Source organism: Triticum aestivum, chromosome 7B, assembly GCF_018294505.1.
Source record: "Triticum aestivum cultivar Chinese Spring chromosome 7B, IWGSC CS RefSeq v2.1, whole genome shotgun sequence".
In the NCBI taxonomy this organism is placed as follows: domain Eukaryota; kingdom Viridiplantae; phylum Streptophyta; class Magnoliopsida; order Poales; family Poaceae; genus Triticum; species Triticum aestivum.
The window spans coordinates 460,307,862-460,315,072 of record NC_057813.1 but is presented as its reverse complement, the minus strand read 5'-3'; positions in this window follow the sequence as shown (position 1 = coordinate 460,315,072).

The following is a 7,211-nucleotide window of genomic DNA, read 5'->3' as shown; positions in this document are numbered from 1 at the left end:
CGAGGGCCCTGGAGAATAAGGCGGTGAGCGACATCGCCGGAGCCGTCGCCGCCGCCGTCGGATAACGGCGGTGCGTTTCATTCCTCCTGGAGTTCATGCTGAGGTCTCCTCTCGCAAGCTTGTGCTTCACGCCGCCATGCCTCCTCGGTCCTGGATTTGCCTTCCTCCCTCCTTCGCCGACTGCAGTACCCCTGCGGCCGAAGCGGAGGTCGAGGTCGTCGCTCCGGGCAAGGTCTACATGAACCAGGGCTGGGGTGAGATCGCCCGGGTCTGCCGATCAGAGGGCGCCCTCGTGATCCACCTGGATTACGATGGCGCCTCCCTGATGCTCTTCAAGATCTTCGACGAGGAAGGAAGCCGGCTGGAGTGCTGCCCCAGAGGCATCGGCCGGAGTTCCAGAGCGGCGAGGACCAGGCCTGCCGCCCGCTCTTCCAGCAGCTCCTCTAGCGGCGGCGGGTGTGTCAGAGGGTCCAGCGACTCTTCCAGACTCTTCCAGACTCTTCCTGACTCCAGCAACAAGCGACAACAGCTACGAGCCCCCGAGCTCACGCCGTGCCCGAAGCGTGGCAACTGCATCAGGCCGTCGGTGCCATTGATCTGGATGGGGTTGGCGCCGGCACCTGATGGCCCACTGTTGATGGTAGCGTCTGCCGTCGTGGATCCTGTAGTTAGAACTCCTTTGGATTCGCGTCTTTTGTCCCTACGAGGAACCGAAGTATCACCCCACGGGGGTATGTAAGGCGCTGGCCATGTCCTTCATGAATATATATTTCCTTATTATGAATAGATTTGAGATGCTAGTCCTGTCCCATCTTGGCTCCCCCTTTCTTTCCTCACGAGGGCTTGGTGCTCTATGCTGACATGTCCCGGTCCCCAGGCAAGCTTCAGCCGTCGCTGGTATGCCAGGTCGCGATGTCGTGGTCAAGGCCAGGAGGTGAGCGGCCCGAGGTCCCCTTTGGCCCTCAAGCAGCCTCCGCTGGGCAAGAAAGGTAGGCAACGTTGCCGTGACAGAGCTGCTGTAGGCGGGGGGTTCAGCACTAAGTCAAATCAATCTTGGTGTAACTTATCTTGTTGATTTGGAGTAGCTTTCGGTGAAGTGCTGGGCCTGCATGGCGGCCGCTGAGGTATTGCTGGGTCAGGTCTTCGCGAGCTCCTTCCCTCTCCCCCACACTTTCCTTCGTGCTCTACGTCCTCAGGTCCCGGCCCTCGAGCAAGCTCAGCCGCCGCTGGTATAACAGGTCGCGATGCCATGGATCAAGGCCGGGGGGTGAGGGCTGGAGAGCCAGTAAGAGCCCATGAGTCGCGATGCTCAGGCGCCCCCCTTTTAACGTGCAAGAGGATCGTGCCGGAGAGAAGAAGAGGAGGCTCACGTCGTGCCCGGCGTTACTCCTGGAGCGAGTCCTGCGTACCAATCATGAGAGAAAGCAAGGTCTATTGTTGCGGTTGCCAGCCAACCAGTGGTTGCTCCGAGGGAGTGAATGAGGTATGGAGGGCCCGGTGAGGTGGCGCCTTGCGGGGCTGCCGCGGCCAGAGCTTGGCCACTCAGATTTATCGGCATTGCAGGGACGGACTCGTGCGCAAGTGCCATGCCAGAGCGAGTGGCTCCAAAGGTTGGTGTCAATTGAGCAGGCGATTAGGTCGAGCACATTAAACATGAAGGAGCAGATCCATTTAGATAGATGCAGAAAAAGGCAAATGCCAATGGGTCAGGCCCGAGCGGCTTGGGGATAATGCAGCCCGAGGGGAGCCCCTAACAAAGTAACCTAGAGGTATAAATGAAAGGGATACATGCCGCAGGGATGGACCCACGTGGCCTGGGAATGATGCAGCCCTGGGGCCGCTCCCACTCTGAAAATGAAACTCGAAGGATGTCACCTGATGATGTTGGAGATGAAGGGAGGCTGAAGTAGCTGACGACGCGCGCTGCAGAAGCCGGCCCTCACGAGCCCCTCGGCCCAGGAGCCTCGGGAGGCTCCGAGGGCACAGGCGGCTCTTCAAGGGCCGTCTCCATCTTTGTCAGGACTGCGGAATGCCTGACCTCTTCAGCCTCCAGGATGCTCCTCAGCAAGCGCTGATGAGCGGCAACTACGTTCGGCAGGCCGAAAGGCATGCGAACGTAGCTATGAGGTGGACCCTCAGAACGCCCTACGCGGGAAGGCCAGAGGCGCTCTTGAGCTGCGGCTCGGTTGAGCCCTGGTACGTCGATGCAGATGTGCAGCCCACCATCCTCGCCTAGATGGGGAGCTACAGTGGGTAAGCAGCGGCTGCCACTCATGACTCTTGACTCCTGCAGCTCCTGAATGCTTCTTGCGATGAACTCCTGAGGGCTTGGCCCTCCTTGCCTTGTTCCTTCCTGAGGGGAACGCGCTTTGAAGCACGCCTCCAAGTGGTGCCCGAGCGCCTCCCTCGTGATCTTGGCAAAGTCGTTGGCCCTCCAGGAGAGAGCCCCCGAGCCGTGCCCGAGGAGGGCGCCGGGCGCAACTTCCAATGCGACCGAAGGAGGCGCCCCTTGAACGGGCGCGGTTCCTGACACAACGCCATTGGAAGGTCCTGCCTCCCGAGGGTTTGGACCAGGTGATGCCTTCTTATTCTTAGGGACTGCCTCGGGAAGCCTTCCACTCCTGTGCTCTGGGTCTTCGATTGTCGCGGCTTGAAAAACACGCTCAAGGGAACACACTGCATCCCTCTCCTCGCAAGGCACCGTGATAACTCCACTGCTTCCTGGCATCTTAAGGACCTTGTAGCCGTGATGGGTCACCTCCATGAACTTGGCCAGAGCTGGGTACCCCAGGATGGCATTGTATGGCAGGCGAATGTGGGCAACGTCGAAGTCAATGACCTCGGTGCGGTAGTTATCGCGCTGTCCAAAGGTGACAGGAAGGCGAACCTACCCAATTGGAACGGTGGAACCATCAGTGACTCCTGAGAAAGGCTTGGTTGGCTGAAGCTGATTATATGACACTTGGAGATTATTGAATGTCTCGACGGACAGGACATTGAGCCCTGCTCCGCAATCGATGAGGGTTCTGGTGACTTGCACACTACTGATGATCGGGGAGCAAAGCATCGGGAGGACTCCGGCCGTGGTTGTGCACTTGAGCTGATCCGCTGAGCTGAACATGATAGCGCATGCTGACCACCTGAGATGGCGCGTGGCCTGAAGCCTGGGGAGGACTGCATTCACCTCGCGAGCAAACTGCTTGAAGATGCGTTGAGAGGCTGGGGCCTGAGCGCCGCCCAAGATGCAAGCGATTGCACGCGGCTCCTGGAAGCCCCCAGCCCCTTCGTCCTAATGATGGTCTTCATTCCTCCTCGGCTGATGTGGCAGAGGACGGAGGCCTGTGTTGCCTTGAGGGTGATACTCACGAGGTTGATCCTTCCAGCCTCCCTCGCGAGGCTGGTCCTGCCAGCGGTCCTCGCGAGGTCGGTCACGCCACCCTTGGCGAGGGACACTGTCTTCCCATCGTCCTCCACCTCATCCTCCTCCTCGGCCATAGCCCTGGTTGTTGCACTCGGGGCGTCGGCCGGCATGCACATCTCGCACGGCCCTGAGCTCTTGGCATTCGTTGGTGTTCTGGGTGTGGAGGTCATGGTACATGCAGTATCGGCTGCCCTTGGATGACTCAGGCTGGTCCCTGCCTCGCTTGGTGTCTGGCTCTGCTTCAAGCACATCAGCCCCCTTGCGTTTCACGTCCTTGACCTTGGGCTTCTTCTCTTTTGGATCGGCAGCCGGAAGCTCGAGGAGGGAGAGGCGCCTTTCCTCAGCCCTGGCGCACTTGGTCGCCAAGTTGAATAGCTCCAGGGATGTGCACAGGTCTTCATGGATTGCCAACTCCTCTTTGATCTTGATGTCACGCACGCCGTCAGAGAAGGCTGAGATGATGGCCTCTTCAGTCACCCTAGGGATCTTCAGGTGAGCGTTGTTGAAGTGCTGGATGTACTTTTGCAGGGTCTCTCCTGGCTGTTGCTTGATGCGGCGAAGGTCGCTCATGGCCGGGGGCCGGTTGCGAGTGCTATGGAAGTTGGCGATGAAGCGGGTGTGCATCTCGTCCCAGGAGGAAATCGTGCCAGGAGCCAGGTTTAGGAGCCAGGTGCGGGCACCATCCTTGAGCGCCATGGGAAACTAGTTCGCCATGACCTTCTCGTCCCCGTTGGCGGCTTCGATGCCCAGCTCGTAGAGCTGGAGGAACTCCACAGGGTCAGAGGTGCCGTCATAGCGCGGGGGCAGATCTGTCTTGAACTTGCCCGGCCAAGCTATGCTGCGCAGCTCGGCGGTGAAGGCACAACAGCACATGGTGGCCACTGGAGGTCTCCACGCGCCGCCGCCAGGAGCAGCGCGGGGTCTTGGCGTGCTGGAGCAGGAGCGTGGTCATGACGCGCCGGTGCTGGGAGCACGCGGGCAGTTTCTTGAGGACGAGGGATCTCTTGGCAGCTCTTCTCTTGCTGTGTGGGCGCTGGACGGAGCGGGTCCCATCCAGGGGCCGCGCGCCTTGGGGCCAGGGCGCCTTCTTGAGGGGGAGGTGGTTGAGGTGCCTCCGGAGCTGTGTTGCCCGCGCAGGGCGGTGGGCAGTGCAGCGAGAGGGATGGTGCAGGGGAGCCCTTTGCGGCGCTGACAAGCTCGGTGATGCAGGCAAGCCACTCATCACAGAGGTCGTCGACGGGGTGGTAGTGCAGGAGCTCTCGCGCCAGGAGCAGCACGACGTGCGTGTGCGCGAGGGCGCGACGGGCGTGCGATGACGAGCCTGCTGGAGTCAGCGACGGGTGGCGCTGAGGCCTTGTCGCCGCACCAAGGGATGCAGGGACGAGGCCTGTTGCTCGTTCCCCGCCGGGCCTGTGGCGGCGTTGACGGCAGGCGACGGGGAACAACGGGGGCATCCGCCGACGGGCGCCGTCTCGGTGACACGGGTGGCGAGAACAGCCCGGCACTCGGCGCGGGCTCGACGAGCGTCATACATGGACGCGACGGACGGGGGAACGCAGATGACGCAAGGCGTGATTCCGGCGCACCCCTACCTGGCGCGCCAAATGTCAGATTTCGGGTTCCGGTAGACCCTTAAGGTTCGAACTCTGGAGTGCGTGCAGAGATCACTCCCCCTACCGGCTCACGTCTCGTCGTCTCGCAAAGGATCTCAGCTACACAAAGAACAACACAAGGGACGCAAGGTTTATACTGGTTCAGGCCACCATGGTGGTGTAATACCCTAATCCAGTGTGTGTGGTGTGTGGATTGCCTCTGGGGCTGATGAACAATACAAGGGAAGAACAACCTCGCGAGGGATGTTCTTGTGGTGGTGTTGTCCCTTCGGTGGGGTGATTCTTGCTTGCCTCTATGCTATGGTGGCTAGCCCTATTTATAGAACAAGGCCCTGGTCCTCTTCCCAAATATTGAGCGGGAAGGGCGCCAACAATTGGCCATTTTGAAGGGGAACATCTAGTACACTTATCCTGACAAACGTTGGTCCTCACCTGCCAAAGGCTTTGACGATGACGCCTTCCTGGGCTCCACGATGACCTCCATCCTACCGTTCTGCTGGTCTAGGTCTATTTGCACTGGAATGGTAAACTTTTCCTGATGCCTTGGCCTGTGCTTGCCTCCTTTGCGCCAAAGGGGAAACAAGGACACTGCTTAGGCCGGCGCCCGCCTGGCGCCCACCTGTCTTCAATCTTCATGGCTTGCGTCACAGGCACCTCGTGAGGTACCCCGCCTTGATCTCTCCGCCTCCTCATGAGCCAACCTGATGAGGCCGTGCCTGAGGAAGCTTCTTGTCGTCCGCCCCGCGAGGCTTGGCCCCTCGCGAGGGTCCTGAGCTTGTGTTGACCAAGATGGGCCATACTGGGCCAATCCTTGAGCCACGTTGTAGGCCGCAGGCAGGCAAGTCTGGGTACCCCCGTTCCCAGAACGCCGACAAATTTGTTTGTGAGGACAGAACATGATTACATAACATGCATGACATGGTAGTTTCCTGTGAAGAATCGATTGCGAGATAACATGAGTATAACCATGCATGGCACTTCTATATTTTCGAACCCAGTATACATTTTCCTGTATTTTCCTCCCAGTTCCAACAGGGATATATCAATGTTGTTTCTTGCATAATCCTACTCATACTCTGAACAATGCTGATCTTACATTAACAATGATTGTCCTTTTTGATATGATGAACTGTCCCTACAGTTACTGCCCTTTGTAATCACACCATGTTTTCCAAAAACAGAGAAGCACAATTGGTTCCTCGCTCGATCAAACAACAACAAAAGACTGATGATCATTCGTCACATGAGCCGGAAAAGTTATATTGCAAAAATCCCACTGTATACAAGCACCGTGAAATACGTGAGTATCCAGACAGTGGCTGTTAGGTCTATGAGCAGGATACCAGTTTGTTGGGGCCTTCGGGATTTTTTAGTTGGAGGCTGGTAAACATCCTTGGTTTACACTCTCTGTTTCTCAGACTCAATTATCCTATTAACCAGGAGATCACCGTTGGAAATGGCAGAGAGGCACTGTTTGCTATGGAAAACTGTGTCTACACGGCGAGCCCTAGGAGTTTGGGAGCAAACTCCCTTGATTGTCAACGATACAGCCTGCAGCCAAAAGAAGGTGAGAATGACAAAGGCATCCAGATTAACTTTGATCCCTAGATGTCTCAATTACGACATGCAGTGATGCGGTTCAAGACTTCTGGCTAATAGGTAATTGGCCTGTTGCATCGAAAGGGTGGAGTACTGGTGTCTCCGGATCACTGGTCGCTAAAGCGGGGCTGCAAATTATGATGGTGTTGGATTATCTCTTCGAATGACTTTTTTGTCTTTGCTGCTGGTTCTGATGGGTAGTTCTTTCTTTTGTTATGCATATTCCTTGTCATTTGGTCATCCTCGTCTAGTTCACTCTTACGATGTAATAGTTGCCTCTGTTTAGAATATCATTCTCGTTTGTACCACGAGAGTCTAAGCGCTGCAGATGGGTGCGTTTTGGTGGTGTAGCAAGACTTCTTATGAACTATCATGTCTTGTTGTTTATGTCAGTAGTAGTCACTAGTTAGTGTTTGAATGTTGTATATATCGTTGTTTCAGACTGTTTATTGTCTCGAACTACTAGTGGGCTAAATGAGGGGATCACCATTCTCCCACTACTAGAGAACACCCTAGTAGTAGCACAGGTTTTGAGGCTAGCAGCAGCGTGGGTATCCATGCTACTAATAAGGCGCTAC